This window comes from Myotis davidii, unplaced genomic scaffold, assembly GCF_000327345.1.
Source record: "Myotis davidii unplaced genomic scaffold, ASM32734v1 scaffold570, whole genome shotgun sequence".
In the NCBI taxonomy this organism is placed as follows: Eukaryota; Metazoa; Chordata; class Mammalia; order Chiroptera; family Vespertilionidae; genus Myotis; species Myotis davidii.
The window spans coordinates 760-21,701 of NW_006283631.1; the positions used below are offsets into that span (position 1 = coordinate 760).

The 20,942-nt window shown below is 36.5% G+C and overlaps 1 long non-coding RNA gene across 1 annotated transcript; it reads right to left on the bottom strand.

Moving 5' to 3' along the window:
* Positions 1-2,440: 2,440 nt before the first annotated feature.
* LOC107183430 lies at positions 2,441-20,290 on the bottom strand. Its single transcript, XR_001514220.1, has 3 exons — positions 20,281-20,290; positions 8,172-8,179; positions 2,441-2,560 (listed from the first exon to the last, which is right to left on the bottom strand). It is a non-coding gene; the product is annotated as an uncharacterized LOC107183430 (long non-coding RNA).
* Positions 20,291-20,942: the final 652 nt, after the last annotated feature.

Sequence of the window (20,942 nt, forward strand, 5' to 3'; positions counted from 1 at the left end):
AGTTCATTTTATGGAATTAATCATAAGTACAGCAGTGAACAGGGGCATTTTGAAATGGACCCACACTTCAAATATAGGGTTGCAATGCCAATTAACACTGCACTATCCCTTTTTGTACCCCCAAATCAGGTAAGATTATTTTTTCCACACAAATACATTGAACCTAATCTTAATCAGCTGACACTTCTCTGTAGATCCATTGGTTATCCCTCCATAAATTTACATAGCATAAGTCTTACTCTCCTAGTTTCCAAAAGTAGGATAGATGCTGGAAACCAGTCTCTGACCAGGTGGCAGAGGAATAACTGGGTATGCATATGGCAGTGGTACAGGTGTATGTGGAGAGGCCAAACACCTGGAGTCTGGTATGCCGACATATACACAACAGCAATGACACTGACACGGTGCTATGGGCAGCTGCAGAGCCAGGGTCTGAGGTGCAGTCACACAAGGACCAGTGGCAGGACCACTTCCGGGCATGTGCACAAGTGGAGAGTTGTGCTTGTGACAGTTGGAGCTTGTACGCAGCGGTGCGAGGATGGGGTGGGGGACACAAACCAGCAGTTCCTTCTCTAGGGGGGCACAGCGCAGCTCTGTCAGCTCTGGTCTGCTTTGGTGAAGGCTGTGGGGTCCTTGGTGTTGCAAGTGGCATCGGCTTCTGGGGTCCTTTTGACTTTTTTTTCCCTCACAGGGGAATGTCGTGGCCAAGGGGCTCCCTCCTGGTGCCAAGCCACACTGAACTCAAGTGCATGATGGTGTATATGAAATTCATTTTGTGTGTGTGCTCCAATGGGTACTGCAGCTTCTTCATTGTACTCCAGGGCTCTCCCAGGGCTTTCTTTTCTTTTCTTTTTCTTTTTTTTCTTAGTAGAAAACCAGTTTTTGTAGGGGGTTAGCATTGGGATAAGCATTGGGACCTCCTATTCCATCATCTTGATGATGTCACTGCCTAATTCCTTTCATTCAGAAATGCCAATAATATAAACACTCATATAATTTTTATTTAATATTAACACTCAGCAAAATATATAATTTTGATGGAATGACTACTTAAATGAATTAGATAGATATGGAAGAATGGGGAATAAGTGATGAATAAGGAATTATATTATCAAAAGCCAATGTTTGCCAACTTAAATATGTATCTGGGCCTTGAAGTCCCTAGACATCTGTTTGCCCAGGTGTAATCATAAATCATGAGAATAATTACCAAACCCAAAGGGTACTGTTGGGTTAATTTATCTCTAAAACTACTTGCAACTGTTTACACACTCATGAATGTTAGTCCTCTGGGGATACAGCTCCCTTGAGTCATTAAGGATTACAGTTCAATACTAGTAAATGTTTGGCTTAAAATATCTATATTACTGAATATGAATCTTAAAATATACTTATTCCTGAATAGGAACCTTAAAATAATCATTCTCATGTCTACATGGTGGCTAAGTAAGATTGTACAGGTTATTGGACTTAAACATTTGCATCATACTGCCTTTCACAGAATTTGCTACAAATGTCACAACTGGCGGCCATAGGCTAAAAAGGTGAACTTCAGAACTGACAAACTTATTCAACCTGTTTCATGTTTAAGAAATTTTTGTCTTGTTTTTAATAAACTATCTGGTAAAAACAAGGTTGTTTCCCAACTGATTATCTACATTTCAAGAGTATTTAACTGTATTGCTACATATACTTTATAATGATAATATAAAGAAAGTATATCATGACATAAGTTTGATATAATTTCATATCCATTCTCACAATATTTATTTTAGATAGAACTATCTATGTATATGATACATCATTTATAATATATTAAAATATTTAATAATCTTTGATTATAGTCATTTCCAAGTTAACAACCATAATAATTATTTTTACTACATCTGAAGTTAAACAACTTTTTTTCACATAAGCACATTCTGAATATTTTATCCATGGATGATTTTGAATGGCTGCTTATACATTCATTATCAACTGTCATTCTTGTTTTAGTCTCATATAATAAAAATAACTTTATACAGTTTCAATCATGTAGAACCCCAAATTTTGATTTATTCTGCAATTCTAATCATGCAAAATATAACTGTCAAGAAAAGAAAAATAAACTGGTTTATATTTTCGGGGATGCAAAACTCAGATAAAAGCCAATTGTATTTTCTACTCCCCACCACTGTTGTAATGTACCCCACGAATCACAGAAGGACGCCTCAAGAAGTTGAATTAAAGAGTCACATTCATTGCAATCCGGGACTATGAGGGGCCATTCCCCAAATCTCATAGCAACAAGGTGGTCGCAGCTCCAAAGTTACATAGGCAAAAATCATAAGGTATTGATTACATCCCAGGGTTTGGAATGAGGAACCTGGCTCGCAAAAAAGCAGTTTACAGAATCAGAAACAGCATGTTATAAACACATTATCTAGAGCCCTTGGGTAACCTGGGTTAAACTTAGGCATGTTATCTAAATTACAGTTTTCGGTCTCCGAAATCACTGAGTTGTCAGGAATTCATTATCTAGAGCCATCAAGGCAATTTAGAGTAATTGTGCTGTCCTGGTCTTGGGACCACTGGGTCAGCTGGAACACATTATCTGTGGCCACTAAAACAATTTAAGATAATTGTGCTGTCCTGTTTCCCAGGTACAGAAGACTGTGCTTCGATAACAAGTAAGATCACAATCAATGGGATAGTCACGTTACAATCAATAAGGCACTCAATCGAATGGGATGATTTATACAATTCAGAAAATCAAAAATAACCTGTCCATTGTTAAACATAGCAAATAGGTACCATACTTCACCCCCACCACCACCAATAAACCCATAGGTGAAGAGCATATTTGACTTAAAAGGTCAGTTTTAGTAAAAGTGGAGTTTTTACAGGAAACACAGTATAGCTGTATAACATACACAAATATGTGCATTCCTTGTTTCATTATGCCCTCAGCAACCAAACATACGGCCTAATTACTGCTCTTTTGAGATGCAAGGAGGAAGAACATCTGTGAGGGCATATCTAGTTATGAATGGACAGCAGTTCAAAATTTTACTTTTTAAAGAAGTTTTTATTGATTTTAGAGGTAGAGAGGAAGAGGAGAGATTGAGAAACACCAATTGGCTGCCTCTTTACCCAGCCCCCTTCTCTCCCCCTCCCCTGGCCAACCCCACTGGGAATGGAGCCCACAACCAGGAATTAAACCAGGGAGCTCTTGGTGCATGGGTTGATGCTCAACCATCTGAGCCACACCAGCCAGGGAATCAAAATTTTAGTTTTAAAAATCATATTTCTACACACCTCTGAAAATAACCTCATAGAGCCCTGGGAGCACATGCCCAGGCAGGCACATGCCTTCTGCAAATCATGTTCAAGCTGGTGGGCTGCTTAAGTGCTATATTGGTTCTTAACTCTAGTAGATGAGAGGGATGAACCCAAGTCGAATTATTAAAGTTCAAAATCATTTGTAAAATGTCATCACCCATAGCATTTACTTATCCATAATACCAAAAAGCCATTAACATTCACAGCCCAAACATCAAAGGATAAACTATCTTAACTCCCACTAGAAAAGAGAGCTGCTAGAGATCCACATTCCTCCAGAGGAGAAATCTGTGACTATCAGACACACATTTCACATTCAAATCCTCTTAAAATCTTAGTCACGCTTCCCCTTTAAGATTCAACATTTGTATTTTGTGCTGTAATAATTCCTCAATCTCCTTAAGCATGAATTTTCAGTAAATAGTAATGGTCTGAATTATGTTTTTTTCATCACATAAGCAAGTCTAGCTGCTCTATGTTTTGTGTAATCATTTCTTAGTAAAATTACAACTGCTATTAAAATGTCTTTTTATTTTCTGATAGCACCACGGGAGAGATATTAAGAACTAATTTTGTAAATATCAGCTGAAAAATGAGGTTAAGACAAGCTTTAAAATATGCATATTTAGATTTCTGGTCACCAAAAAAAAGACAAGAAAGTAGCTAAATTGAGACTTGTGTAGAATAAAAATCTGCAGATCCTAATTGCCTTATTTGGTTCCATATTCAAGCTTCAGGCAAGAGTACAAATAGGATGCTTTCCTTTCCCCACCCTATCCAAGCACCAATATTCAAAGTCTCATTTCCTGCCACTTTCTCCCTTCTTTCTTTCCTCTTTATATTGAAATAGGAATTTTTAAGGGTGAAATAGGCAGGTTTAGGAAAGTTTAAAAATTAAGGGTCCATGAAAAAAACACAGGGTTACAGAGCAGCAGTTATATTTCCATAAGACAAAGGAGCAGGTGCAGTTACATTTCCATAAGACAAGGGAACTGGGAGTAGCCAAAAGGTTTATATTTACAAAATAAAGGAGGAGGAAGAAAGCCCAGAGGGAATTGGAGGACAATGAGGGAGGAGGACCTCAGGAGTTACTATAGCAACCAATTCAAAAGGGAATATTGACCAATCAGAGAGGATATCAGGACACGAACTGTAGCCTTTATAAACCAGAAAAAAGGAACTCAGTGGGATGCTTGCCCCAACTCCACATGAGAGTCTGTGCTGGGATATTCTTTCTCCTTCCCAACGTGGGAGTCTGTACTTGTTCTTCAATAAATCTCCACCTTTGCTATACCATCTTCTGACCATAGATTCAGTCTTTGACTCTGACAGACAAAGAATCCGGGGAACACCCACGTGTTCCAGTCCAAAAATCCCATATCAATATCCTCGCTTTCCATAGAACAGGCTCCTTCTACTAATTGTCTTCCAAATAGCCCCATATTTATCCCTATATCCCTCTATCTCTAGGGCAGCCTCATCCATCACCCTGACTCACCTGCATCCTGCTCCCTTGCAGGACCACTCCCTTAACCCCTTGAGTGCCGGGGAGCGCAATCGCGCTCCTCCTGTCTTTCGCCAAAAGTGCCAGGAGCACTATCAAAGCTTTGAAATGGCGCCCAGTTCTAAGTCTGCTTTTATTAGTGATGATGATATTGCTAAATATGTCAATGTAGTAAAGGTTTCCTTACGTTTTTGCATATGTAACTTCATTTTCTTGCGATTCATAATTTTTTTCTAAACTGCTGTAAAATCAGCAAAAATGCCTTGGCAATTTTAGCATAGTTCCTGGGATATTGGTTGGCACTCAAAGTGTTAATTAAGCCCTCAAGGCAAAGAGGTTCTGCTCAGTATCAAATGATCTTTGGAAACAAACCTTCAGGTCTATTGACCACAGAGACAGTTTCAAGCTAGAGATAACATTGAGGCCTCAATTGTTTCAGCTCCAGGACCAGAAAATCAAGGAAACCAGGCCCATGCCTGACATCAGGGCCAGATGCACTGACCAACTAGCCCCTACCCTAGCACTGACCAACCAGGATCCCTGACCACCACATTTACCTAGTCACCATGATTAATAATTTTCCCCAATATAACCCATCCCCTTGGAAGCCATCCGGGAGCCAGGTCTTTGAATATTAGCTTATCTGTCTCCAGCTATGGGCCACTCCGAAAAATAAACCCTCACTGTCTTTGCTGCAAACTCCTGTTCCTGTACTGTTGGGCTTTGATGCATGCAGGCAAATAGACCTTTAGTCCAGTAACACTGAGGTGGAGGAATGGGGCACAGCTTTGGCTTGGCCAGATTTCTTTATTCACTCCAAATAGTACATTGACAATTACTTAGGTTATCAATGCAGGATTTAGCATTTGGAGCTACAATAAACCTTTACTAAATATATATGCAGAGAATAACATTTCAGTCCTAATTAAGGTAAAGGACAAAGGGAGAAGCAGCATCAATCAAGCAATATTATTTATTACATAGATTTCAATTAAAATCTGATTCTCATTAGTTTCCTATTGGAAAGAAAACCACAGTCTATACAGAGTCTTAAAGGGCGTCAAAAAATAATTTCTATCTTATGAAATTTGAGTAAAATTCAATACTTATTTTTAAGTAACAGTAAAGGTGTTCATGGTTATAATTTAGGGAAGTACTGTGATTTTCAATTCAAAAATATAATTTACCTACATACAAACTGAGTAGGAAAAATACTGAAAAACAATGCAATTTCATCATGTAAGATATTTAATATACTATTGGAAAAGTAGTCATATTTATGCTCTTGTATGTATTTTACATCTGGCATTATATTTAATAAACATTTGCAATAGTAGAGTGACCAAGATTCCCCCCCCCCAAATTTGAAAAAAAAATGTATTCTGAAATATATTTTAGAAGAGTTATTTCAAAGTGGGGTATGACACCTCTGCCAAGGAAAGATGCATGTGAAGCCAAATTCAATTTGTATCCTCATGAATGGATATGGAGTTATTCTCTGAAGTATCTAGGTGAGCAGTGAAAGTTCTATTGACATTGAGGATACAATACAAAAAAAAGTAGAAAGGAAAATCAAGGCAAAATATAGTTAATATTTAACTTGAATTTTTACAAGTTATATTTATGCTTTGAGAGTATTCTGATTTAAAGGGTGTTGACTCTGAAGCAATTTACTTAATACCTAAGAGTGTAGAAACTCTAAAGTACAAAGAACTGATAGACTACCTAGTTAATATAATGACAGCAACAATAGCAAGATGACTATTAAATCTCAAAGTATATATTTAAAAATTACCCTCCCCCTCCTAGAGTGGAGACAAAGCAGCAACAGTATTATATTTCTAGACTAGAGGCTTGGTGCATGAAATTTGTACATGGGATTGGGGACCCTCAGCCTGGCCTGCACCTTCTCCAATCCGGGACAACCCTCTCGCAATCCAGGGACACTGGCTCCTAACCGCTCACCTGCCTGCCTGCTTGATCACTCCTAACCACTCTGTCTGCCTGCCTGATGCCCCTAACTGCTCTCTCCTGCCAGCCTGATTGCCCCTAACTGCCTCTGCCTTGCCCCGCCCCCCCCCCAACCGTGGCTTTGTCTGGAAGATATCTGGTCTATCTGGTGTAATTAGCATATTAACCTTTTATTAGTATAAGATATGTTGCTTCATTAAAATTTTCAGCTCAATTTTACTATGGATTACTAATTTGGGGTATAAGTGTCTTTATCAAGTCATGACTGTATAGGCTGATACCAAAGCAAATTATAATTTTATCAGAATCCCTGTGTAGGATTTTTTTTTTCTTTGTAAATATTTTTATTGATTTTTTTAGAGAGGGGAAAGGTGAGGGAGAAATGTCAATGCAAGATAAGAGCAGCTGCCTCCTGCACGCCCCCTACTGGATGGAGCCGGCAACCTGGGCATGTGCCCTGACTGGGAATCAAACCAGCAACTTTTCTGTGCATAGTGAAATAGGAATTTGGGGTGGTGAAAAAGACAGTTCTTAGGATATTTTAGAAATTAAAGGGACCATGGAAGAAACACAGGGCTGCAGAACAGCAGAAGGTATATTTCCATAGAACAGGGGAGCTGAAAAGCTGCAACAGGTACATTTCCATAGAATGAGAGAGCTGGGAACAGCAAAAGGTCTATATTTACAAAATAAAGAGAAGGAAGCCCTTCATCCAGAAGGAGTGGAAGAAAGCCCAAAGGGAATACGAAAACAATAAGGAAGGAGGGAGGGGAGAACTTCACATGTCCCATGTGGGGTTTGACCTTTGAGGCTAGGAGTTACTATAGTAACCAGTCTAAGGGAATAGTGACCAATCAGAAGGGATATCAAGGCACCAGGATCTTCAGCCTTTATAAGCCACAGGGAAAGAAACTCAATGGGACCCTTTCCCCCTCCCCACATGGGAGTCTGTACTTTGCTTTAATAAATTTCCACCTTCGCTATACCACCTTCTGTCCCTGGATTCATTCTTCGACTCTGGAGGACAAAGAATGCTGGCTCCAGTCCAAAAGTCCGTCTCAATAGGACAATGCCCAACCAACTGAGCCACACTGGCTAGGGCAAAATTACTTTTTTAAAAGAAAAATTTAAAAATTGATTATACAAAAGTGACATAATATATGAATCTAATTGACAGGCATTACAAACCAATATATGTTTTCCTCACTAACTGCAACAATTTCCTAATGAGAAGGACAGAAAGTTAAAGCAACCGAAGAATACAGGTGTATAGAGAGAATTTTAGCCAGAAACTGGGAGTTGCACTAGATTTTGAGTACCACAAAATTAGTTACAAGGTTTTGACATCTGAAATAAATATGCCTCACATTGAGACTGTGGGGACTCAGTATTGTGTGCTGCATGCTATTGTAAGAAGCTTTTAGGATTATTTTCGGCCTTCTGAAATGTGTTCTTCCCTTCCCACAGAGTTTGAGAGAAAGAGCTGGAGTGATCCTGATTGAAGGCAATGCGCCCCACGTTTGCCAGGTTCATTTTGAAGTTTTAAAGTTTTCTGTGATAAAGTGAAATGCTTTCTGGTATTTGTCAATTACACTTTGAAAAGCTTTGGGTTCTGACCTGGGGGTTTAATACTTACTACTATTGATGGGCCACAAGAGGAATGTTTTAAAGTTGGAGGTGTTTAAAGATTTAGTGGGGACTGAAAGGAGCCTTAAAACTCTCATGTTGCCGGCCATAGGGGGTGTAAGAAACTATAGCAGCAGGTACATGGATTGAAAAGATTATTTCTACAGCAGAGTAATTACTGAAGCCTGTTGCTACCTGATCCATAAAACATTTCCCAGCTCCCTGTGTCAGATTGAGTTGCTCCCTCTGCCCTGCTTCAGTGGCACTTTGGGCATTCTCATATACGTCCCTCGCCTGTTTTAGACTTAGTTGCATACACTCCTGTTTCCTTAGAAGATTACAAGTTTTTTAATCTCTGTAACGTTCGCATCTATCAATGCCTGCCTAACACTTAATTGGTACTCAATGAACACTGTCTGGCTTCAAATGAATTTCAAAAGGTACCCTGAGAAGAATAAAGAAAACAATAGAAGAAGCTGAAGAGGATAAGGACAAAGTGAAAAACGAACAAAACACATAAGAAAATCACACACCATGATAGAATTGAATAATATCAAATATGAAAAAGTTAGGATCCCCACAGAAGCAGATAACAGAGTGGTTTTCTAAAATTATAAAATATGCATGTTTCCAATTTTAGAATGGTTAGTGAAGTAACACAAACTACAATGGAAAGGCTCTTTAAAACAGATCCAAGAAAAAAACAAAAACAATTAGAAACAAAACAGCATAGTTAGGTAAATTAAGCACTAATGGATAGGACAGACAGCAAATTAAACACAATGGAAAAGAGAAAAATCAGAACCTCATCTTCAGGTAATGATGGACAAGTAAATTTACATTAAACCTACTACTGAAAATTACTAGGAACACACACACACACACACACACACACACACACAATCTCCTTGCAGATATTACATAGGCAAGGTCAAAGAGACAACCTAATGAAAAAACTTTGCCTTGAGGTTGGGGACTGCTTTTTCCCTTGGGCTGTCTGATGACTCTATCTGAGAGTACGGCAAAATAAACATTTTAGCAGCCTTTTGCTTCAGTGGCTTAACACATGGAATTAGATTTTGCCAAGGAGCAGATTTGTTCTGGGAAAAACCCAGTGGTTTTAGGTTGGCAGTTCAAGATAAAGGCAAATGTGAATTGAAACTAGATCCATGTCATTTTAGGAACTCGTTTGTCTTTAAGTTTTCACAAACATTGGAACTGGATGAGGATGCTCTAGAACAGTGATGGCGAACCGATGACACGCGTGTCAGAGGGGACACGCGAACTCATTTTTTGGTTGATTTTTCTTTGTTAAATGGCATTTAAATATATAAAATAAATATCAAAAATATAAGTCTTTGTTTTACTATGGTTGCAAATATCAAAAAATTTCTATATGTGACACGGCACCAGAGTTAAGTTAGGGTTTTTCAAAATGCTGACATGCCGAGCTCAAAAGGTTCGCCATCACTGCTCTAGAATCATGAATGTCTACCCTGCTAAGAGCAAGAATATATCATCTATGGAGAAAGCAGACTTTACTTTACTCATCAATTAATATGCACCCATGCTGTCCCAAAGGGAACGAGATCCCTCTTGTTTGCAGCATGGATGGACCTGGAAAATATTATGTGAAGTGAAATAAACCAAACTGAGAAAGACAAATATTACATTATCTCACTTATTTGTGGAATCCAATGAACAAAATGAATAAATGAATTGACTAACAAAATAAGACCTGAAGCACGGAGGGATGGAACAGACAGACATACGTCAATGTAGGGTTGGGGGAATGAGAAGAGATAAACCAAAGAACTTGTAACATTTATATGCATATCCCAAGGACACGGCAATAGGGTAGTGAAGACCTGGGGTGAGGGTAGTGTTACAGAAGACCAAAGGAATACTAAGCAAGCTTCCTAGAGAAAGGGAGGGACCCTGTTTATTAACACTAGTGGACTCCAGGAATAATTTCCAAATCAGAGTGAAGAAACATGCAGAGAGCCTGTCTATATATATCCCTCTGGGGTCTTTGTCTTGCAGATATGCCCCCTGCCCCTTTTGTGGCCCTGCAGGAAGGCCCCCAGGTGTCAGGCCACATCCGATGGTCTGTCCTGGCACCAGCATAACAATGCCCCCTCCTCCACCTCCCCGCCCCAGGGCAGTGCATTGTTCACAGTTCCATGGCCTCTGCATTTAGATAACAAGTTCTGCAAGACCAGTTTCCTTCCTCCTCAGCAGGATCTGGGAGGAGGAGGGGGAGTGAGAGGTGGAATGGGAGATATCTGTAATACTATCAAAATAAAATATATTAAAAATTAATATGCAAAATGATTCATAAACAAATCTTTTGAACCCAGTAAAAATAATCAAGTCTCAAGAAGTTAACTATAAATTCCAAATGATCAGTAACTATTATAGATATTGATCATCTAAATGCTCTATTTATAAGAGCATACAGGTTTAACATTTTAAAACATACAGCTTATAAGAACCACATTTTAATAAAATAATAGTATAAACTTAAGAGGACAGGAAAAATTTACTATGCAAACAACTAAACAAGAAAAGGTAGTGTACCTTTATTAACAAGGCAAGAAGCATTTCTAAAAAAAAAAAAAAAAAAGAGAGAGAGAGAGACTGACTGGATAATAAAATGTGAAATTTGTCAAAAAGTTAAAAATTCTAAATGTATGTGCAAGTAATGTCATGGCCTTAAATCATATAAAGCAGACATTAAAAGAAATAAGTAAAAAAAATGAATATACAATCATAGGAGGTTATATTAACATACCTGTCTTAAAACTAATAGAAAAGCAAACAAATTATTAATAGGAATATTGAAGACTTGAATTAGATGACTAAAAACCTGGGCATAATTGATATTACATACCCAAACTGCAACATATAACTGACTCTTGAACAACAGAGGTTTGAAATGCATGGGTTCATTTACACGTGGATTTTAAAAAGTTAATATAAGGTTGGCCCTTTGTATTCCCCTGTGTTTTATCCATGGATTCAACCAATCACAGACTGAAAACAGTATTTTCTATCTGTGATTTGGAATGCACAGATCCAAAGGGTTCACTTAAGTTGTTTGCAGATTTTTGACTCTGCAGGATTTGCCAGCTCAAACCCTATGTTGTTCAAGGGTCTACTGTACACATTTATGTCAAGATTACATTCATTTTTTTAAAAATTAGGTTTGTAAGACTTTATATCAAGATGTTACGAAGGGCAAGAGATTGAATTTATACAAGATATACTCTGTCATCAGGGGAAAAAAACCACAGAAATCAGTAACATAAAGATGCCTGGAAAATATTGGTATGTTTGGAAATAAACTTCTAACCCTGGGCCAAAGAAAAATAGAAAGACATGATTAAAATAGAGGGAAGGGAGGGAGGGAAAAAGGAAGGGAGGGTAGAAGAAATTAAGTTAGAATCGTAAACATAAGAATTAGAAATTAAAAGAAAATGTGGCATTTTCCACCATTAAGTAAGAACAGATATTACCGGTATTCATTCGTAGGTCACTGATCCTAGAGCATTTTTTTTTTTATTACACAGAATATAAGTATTATTTCCTAAATATTTCTTGGTTGATTATTTTATTTCTTTTCAGATATATTACCCTATTTTTTTTACAATATGTTCCTATTTTGGGGGGAGTCAGGGAAATGGAAAAGTGAGCTGTTTATTGTGTTTGTGTGTTTTTAATTGTGTTTAAAATATAGTAAATACATTCTAAGAAGATAATTTACTCAGCACCACTAGCTGTAAAACAAAAGTCAAAGCTCTTTCATAAACATTAATATATCCTTATGGTGTCTGCCATCAGCATTTTACTAGGGATGTCAACATAGTGCTATTATTAATGTTAGAAAAAAACCTAGTTTAGAAAATGTTTCCATGCCGAGACCGGTTTGGCTCAGTGGATGGAGCGTCGGCCTGCGGACTGAAGGGTCTCAGGTTCGATTCCGGTCAAGGGCATGTACCTTGGTTGCGGGCACATCCCCAGTGGGAGATGTGCAGGAGGCAGCTGATCGATGTTTCTCTCTCATCGATGTTTCTTGCTCTCTATCTCTCTCCCTTCCTCTCTGTAAAAAATCAATAAAATATATTTTAAAAAAAAGAAAAAAAGAAAATGTTTCCATTATGAAACACTTGAAAATGCTTTGATATTAAAAGTCTACTTTCTAACTCAAGAATTTATGTTTATAATTTATATGTAAATATAAAAATATGTATGTAAAGGAGTGGACAAAAGTAGGTTAACAGTTGTGAGTATGCAAAACAGTTTATTGTTGTATTATTATTTAATAATTACTATATTATTGATTTGTATTATTTGTCTTCTATTATTGCTGTTATGATTTTTGAATCCTTACTTATGACTTATCCTTTAAATAATGATGGCTGTAATTTAACCTACTTTTGTCCGCCCCTGTATGCATTGCATGTATTTTTCTTATATCACTTTCATTTGTGAAGTTACTTAGAAGGAAGGAAACAGGCTTTCTAATAGGCCCCAGATAAATATGTTCTAAAGAGAAATCAAAGTAGATACATATTATAATTATGCTAGTGGCCTGGTGCAGGAAATTTATGCACTAATGAGGGGTATCCCTCAGCCCAGCCTGCACCCTCTCCAATCTGGGACCCCTTGGGGGATGTTCCAACTGCCAGTTTAGGCCTGATCCCTGTAGGCCTAAAACAGCAGTTGGACATCCCTCTCACAATCCAGGACCGCTGTCTCCCAACTACTTGCCTGCCTGCCTGCTTGATTGTCTCTAATCACTTCTGCCTGCCAGCCTGATCGCCCCCTAACTGCTCCCCTGCCAGCATGATTGCCCACAACTGCCCTTCCCTGCCATAACCCACCTCCTCCGTGTGAGGCGGCAGAGACACTAGGACCAGCCTTCTCCGTGCGGCATGGAGCCGCGGGACCCCAAGCCTCATCACACAGAGCGACCACCAGGCCCCACCTCCGCTGTGTGTCTTGCCATTTTGTGGCGGCATCACGCACAAGGGCCACCTAGGTTTTTATTAGTATAGATATGGCAAAACCTTGGCTATAGGGGTTCTTTAATATATCATCCCTCCCATGTCACTAGAAATTTAGAGTTATTGGAGGAGCTAAACTACCTTCTGAAGTAAAATTATAGTTATAATTCTCTACATTTCTGTAGATGACAAATAGACATAAATGAATAAAAAGCAAATTACTAAAAATAGCAAGTAAAATTCTTGCTTACTTGTTTGCTTTTAAAAAACCATTATAATATCTGAACTTGGCAAGTATAGGAATTTGGTTATAACAAAGAGTATAACGAGGCATACCTTTCTTTGTTCATTTTTGTTCTCTTATCTAAATGCTGTCTTTGAGGTTTAGGTGGGGATCTTATAACATGATAACTATAAGATCATTAAAAATTCAAAGATTAAAAATCAAAAGATACTTAAAAGCTCAAAGCATCAAAGGGTAATGATGTTTCAATATTTTTTTCTAAATCCAAGATGATAAATTCTAATATGACATGTCCTTCAAATAGGCCATTTTAAAAAGTATATAATTGTACCTTGCTAACCTTGGAGTATTGGTTCCAGGACACATGCATATACTAATATCCATGAATACCCCAATTGCTTATAAAAATGGTGTAGTATTTGCATATAACATATGAACATCCTCTTGTATACTTTACCTCATCTCTGAATAACTTATAATATGTAGCACAATGCTAATTCTATATAGTTAGTTAATACGTATACTGTATTGTTTAGAGAATAATGAAAATTAAGTCTGTACATGTTCAGTGCAACACAACCACCACAGGCCTAATTACACAGTACATGTTAGCAACAATAGAAAATATTGGGGAAAAATGTTACATCAGCGGTTGATTGAATCCATGGATGCAGAACCACAGATACAGGGGACTGAATGTATTGTCATCATCTTTGATCAGTAAGAATAAACAATTTTCAGGGGACACTCGATTAATCTCATATTATTGTGCAGTATAAGAGCTCTATTATACTGTAATAATTGTTTTTCTAAACAAGAGAAAAGGGTAATGATTGGTCAAATAAACCTATCTCAAATTAATTAGATGCACTCATTTCAATTTCAGATACATGAAATGTCTCTACTTGATTCATCCACCTAAAGTAGGAGTGAGCAAAATCTGGCCCATGTGCCAAATCAGGCCTGGTATTTATCTTTATAAGTAAAGATATTTTGAAGCATAAGTATGATCATTCGTTGGTATATTATCTAAGGCTGCCTTTGCACTGTAAGGCAAAATTGAATAGTTCTCACAGATCATATGGCCTGCAAAGCCAAATAGTTTACTATCTGGCCCTTTAAAAAAAAAGCTTGCTGATCCCTTATTTATACTATTAAGTTAGATAAAATATCTTTGATAAGGCCTGAATGCCTACTCTGCATTTACTTATATACTTTGATCAAATATTTGTGAATTCTTCTTCTTCTTCTATATATCCTAGACACATTACAGTTAAAGGAAAGTTTGGGCTTGTACACTGGAATGGAGACATCTTTCATTTTACTAAACCACAGTATAAATAATGGTGTTCCAAAAATATATTGGTCAATGATCTTAGATACATTTTAATAGGATTTTGTCAAAATAAGAGAAAAATAAGGATTAATTGATCTCACATGGTATGAAATAGCATCATTTCCCTCAAATCTCCAGATCAATTCAGTACACTGTATTGATATTGATGAAAAATAAAGTATGTTAAAACAATTTTCGAATGGGAGTTGCAAAAAAACTATCACGACCTTGAACTTGCGTTACTACAGTGTGGATAAAGGGACTCAGAGGGCTAACTTAGAGAATGTTGGTAAATTCTAAGGTGTTTTCTTGGGCAAAGTCAAGTTTGAAACTATGTGTGATGAAAAGAAGTTGGGGGAAGTTCCTGACATATATCTGATATATGTATGAGTGTAGCTATCAGTTAAGCTAGGTTACAAATGATAATATTCTGATTTATATCCTTTTTTTTCCATTTAAGTTTTGGTAAAAGGAAAAGAAACACTTTCAATTGTCAAGTTGTATGCAACCAATAGCATATTTCCATTTACTTTAATTCCTGAGGAGTGATAGTCAAACCATATTATTATTTTAGTATTATAATTAATCTTACAGCCTGCAAGGTAATGAGATGCATTGTTCCAGGAAGAGAATATATTGTAAGAGAGTCAGAGTACTTAATTAACTAATAAATATTTAAAATGCATATTTAAAGAGAATTTTGTTAACTGTGTGGTCATATAAATTTTGGAATTAGTGTAAAAATAATTTAAAACTCATTTAATTAATTGACCATAATTCAGATAGCAAGAATAATGTGGTGGTCAGCAAAGCACATGGAAATTCAGGCATGAAAATAGGAAGGCACAGTTCTGACATGCTTTCAAACACAAGAAAGTGGAAGGAAATGGAATGGAGTTTAGCATCGTCATGCAGAGGATAAAAATGCCTGTGAACACATTAGCACATTTTGGAATTATAAATACAATGTATGCATAAGTAGAACAGCCCCAGACTCTCTTAAGCATTCCAACTGCTATTTTTTCCTGCTATCTTAGTGATGAAAGCAGTACTTAAAACACACCTCCCCCATCTGTAGGAATCACTGCATGGAGGCCAACAGAGCCGATGAACTTCTGTCCCTGAGGACATCCCTGGGATGAACTTGAGTGGAGGTAGCTGCTGCATTAGTTGCCCCTTACCCTCTCCCTCTTGTGTTCACAGAGGATTTAATGACCAGTGAATGCAGAATACAAAGGCCTAATTGTTCACTTACCCTATGGACTAGTTTCCACTTCAAAAGTCTTTTGACTACATGAAAAAGATAAATCTATCCTAAACCTAAGCATGCCATACACAGATTATTTTTTTAATATTCAAAACCAGAATCAAAGCCAATTCAAAGGAGAACTTTAAAAAGATAATTCAAGCAAGAACAGAATGGGTAAAAATTGTACCATTCACCTAAAGTGATTATTCCGAAGATAAACGCATACTGAGATACACGAGGCCTGGTGTGTTTGCTACAAAATCAGTGTCATTAGCAGATACGTAGGAATATATTTTCACACCTCATATACTTCCGAATTCAAATCATAAGAGTACCTGCTTCAATTAATGAAAGGCAGATTACAGAGGGACAGAGGAGCGCCAGGAGAATTATATTAGAACAACAAAGCTATTAGTAACACTTAGCACAGAAGCACTGGAGTGTTTTAAGTAACAAGCACCGTTTACTTTTCTAGTCCATGTTCTAAAGGCAAAATGAAACCTTTAAGTACATTTGAATACTTTAATACCAGAAGGGGTTTAGGGAAAATAAGAACCAAGATCTCCTCTAATATTTAATCATCTTCTTTGAATGTCTCTCCAATGTTTTGTTTTGTTTTTAAAGCCTGTATTCATTGTATCGGGAAAATTATTTGTAAGAACCTAAGTAGCCTTTGGCCAATGAGCTATTCACTGAAATGAGAACAACTGACCCTAACTCAGTGAATTATATTATTTGACATTCCAACTCATTCAAGTATCCCCATCTTTAAAAATAATATATATCTAGAGTATGTTTCTGTCTGCTAAAGCTTACACCCTGATTCACTTCCTTCTAGACAAATATTAAGATGATCAATACTTTATTTTTCCCTGGACTCCTATTCACTGATATGCACAGTGCTCTATAAAAACATGCTTCATTTACCAGAAGAAAGAACCCCGCAGTGTATCTCAAGCCGGAAGGCATTGATATACAGAACTTCATTTGGAGACCCAGTTAATGGAAAGGATTCTGGGGCACACTGGTTTCTTATAGGTATTCACTGCTGAACAGCAGTTAGGGCTCAAAAGAAACAACAAGGGCATGTCAAGGGTAAAATAAGAACTAAAAGAGCGATCCTTTAACATTACAAATATACACGTTTGTATCTGTGTGTGTTGTGTGTAGATGGAGAACACCAAGTTAACAAAGGAAAACTAATTCTCTTTTTTAAAATCATATAGACTGTCTAGCTAATTACTCTACTGACAAGTTACATATCACCAAGTTTGAATTTGTAACTGGAGGAACTGAGGTAGAAGAGGACTTAGTTTTTAATCTAATTACTTCAAAAATAAATATTGCTCAGATTGGAGTTCACAGTTGACTCTGATAATGCATATACGGTGTTATATTATTAGACAAATGACATAAATTATAGAAATTAATTACTGCAGCTATTACTAAAGAAATATTTAATATTTGGAGACTTTCTTTGGCAACACTATACAGTTAAAATTGTATTGTAGTCTGCCACCTAAGATTTGATATGCTGTAGCCATGCATGTCTTTAATTGATCCTGCAGCTGTACATTCAGAGAATGGGGGATGGGAATAACTGAAAAAGAGAAATAACACAATCACCATTTTAAATCCATTCATACTTTCTGAACGCAGCTCAACGGAGAACTTCCTATAGCAAGTGAGCTGCATCCAGAAAGTATGGCAAATTCGTACCACATGCCCTAGGCCCGTGGTCAGCAAAACACGGCTCGCGAGCCGCTTTGGCCCCTTGAGTGTGGCTCTTCCACAAAATACCACGTGCAGGCGCACGTACAGTGCGATTGAAACTTTGTGGCCCATGCGCAGAAGTCGGTATTTTGTGGAAGAACCACCCTCAAGGGGCCAAAGAGCCGCATGTGGCTCGCGAGCCACGGTTTGCCGAGCCGCAGTTTGCTTACTACTACCTAGGGGACCACTTCGGTATGATATTAATGCTCAAAGATTACAATGCTGCCTTTTAAAGATACATAAAAACAACAAAGTAGTGGTTACCAGGTATGTGTGGTCATTAAATGAGGTCTGTATGATCATAACATGACAACATGAGGATCTTTGTGGGGATGACACTGTTTTACGTATTTAATAGGTAGGCAGTAAGGAGTGAGGGGTCCCGGACTGTGAGGGAGCACAGGCAGGGCTGAGGACTCCCCCCACCTCCCACCCGGCCACCACCAGTGCATAAATTTTGTGTGCCGGGCCTCTAGTTGTGTTAGAATTCATTACTGGTGAAAACTGGGTAAAGAGTACATGTTATATCTTTCTATTATTTCTGACAACTGTATGCTAATCTCAAATTGAAAAGTTGAGTTAAAAAATAATTCAGTCCATTACATTTTCTGGCAGAACTTCAATAAGGTAAAGTATTATATTCAAGTTACATACATTTCAAACTCTCCCTTTGTGTTCAATCTGAGTATTCTACAACAGGTCAGAGAATAATACTTGGAATAAAAGAAAAGATTTAAAAACTTATGGTATTAATTATAAGTCTGTGAATTTCTGCTTATGGTATAGAAGAGTTGAGTTTCTAACATGAATTCTCCCACAAATAACAGTTAAGAAATCTGAAAAAAAATATTTAATAAAAACTAACCAATATCTCTGAATTTGAACAAAGTAACCAGATTTAGAATGGAAATGATTTGAAATAAGTCAATTTTTGTTGTCAATTCTGCCATAGGCAGCTTAAACACTCCTGAAAATTCTTTTATTTTACTGGACAAAGGAAACAGGAGGAGTATGGGTGACTAGAGAGTAAGGAAAGGAGAAAGTCAGAGAAGAAAATCATATCTTTATATATGCATATATACATGTATGTATATATATACATATATACACATACACACATATATATATAGTGTGTGGCTATAGATGATATAGATATAGATAACCTTGATATAGATTATATAGATAGATAAGATAGAGATAGATACATAAATAAGATTCTGGCAAAACACTGGACTAAACATGCATAGGCCAACAGATTATAGCCCATAGAAAAGACAAAAATATGAATTAACATATGAGTATTTTAAAATTTACCAAAGTGTGCATTTGAGCCTAACCAAGTTAGTTGCCTAATAAAACTAAAACATTATAACGAAACACAGAATCTCTATAATACTCAAAAAGTTCAGCACCCAATCCAAAATTATTTACCATATTAAAGGTCCCAAAATAGCTATTTTCAAGGGAAAGATAATCAATACATTTCAACCTCAAGAAGATATAAATGTTGAAATTATCAGTCAATGATTCTAAATCAGCTATTAAAATTCTATTCAGGGAGGTAAACAAACATGTTCTCATAACAAATTTAAAAAAGAAATGTCAGCAAAGAATTGGAAATATAATAACTAGATTGAAATTAAAATACAATTTGTAACAAAAATGTATTCATTTTAATTTAGTTGTAGAATGAAGAGGAAAGAAATCTGTCAGTGTAAAGAAATCGATAATTAAAATAATCAAATTTGAGAAGAAGAAAAGATTTAAAATGAAGAACCGAACTTCAGGAACATGTGCGACAATTTCAAAAGAAATTATATATGAAAAATTGAAATATTAAAAGATGATGAAATAAAAAAATTGGAGAAAAATTATTTAAAGTAAAAAGGTCCCTCTTAAATATGGTAAAAATCAAAAAAAATAATAAATAAAAGTTTAAAGATTTCACAAGCTCAGCTACCACAGAGAGGTGCACAGCCTCAAACATAAGTTCAGTGAATTATGTATGTTATGTGTACACACATATGGGTAAATATAAAAGACACATTTTCTTTTAATATCTTTAATATTCACAGGACAAAAATACAGCATTACCTTTAAATATGTGCTGTAAATAAAGTTAAGTTCTAAAAATCTGTGACTTAAGTTTTCACCTTAGGTAGCTAGGGAAAAATAGAGAAAGCTAAGACATAGTAAGTAGGTAAATTAAATAAGGTAAAATAAATGAAAAATGTGATCTATCTTTACCTAAAAGAATTAAGGAAAATATATATAGTACAATAACCAATATTAGTAATTACATTTATAATATTAAATCCTGCAGACTTAAAAAGGTAAATTAGAGATTTTTAACACATTATGGCTATCCATCTGAGGAAAGGGGAAATAGCCAAACTAGTTAAAAGATGACAGCTAACAAAGTTTACTCAAAAAGAAAGACACCATAAAGAGTCTTAATTTATTACAGAAATTGAATTTCTAATTACACATATTTGCATACAAACAAACGCTTTAATGTGAATATTATCTCCATGAAATGAAACATTCAGATGGTGCAGCAGAGCTCAAGAGTTAAAGGAATATCTTTTGCTCTTTGTTGTTCTTTTGTTTTGTTTGATAAACATAAAATACTTTTTAATGACTATTGGTTAAGTCCACTTACAAAGGCAAGAAAACTATCACTTATTTTATGTCTCCCATATGCTCAACATTTTTATCTCTTTTAATCCTCATAGTAATCCTGTGACAAGTTTTGTTTTGCTTTTTAAGCTGCCATTTCACATACTCCATTAATAACAGGCAAAGTTGACTTGAAAGCCCATCCCTGTCATTGCTCACCTAATGTTCTTCCCACTACACATTCTGTCTTGGAGGAGAATGCCATAGCTTATCCACTGACCATTAAGAAA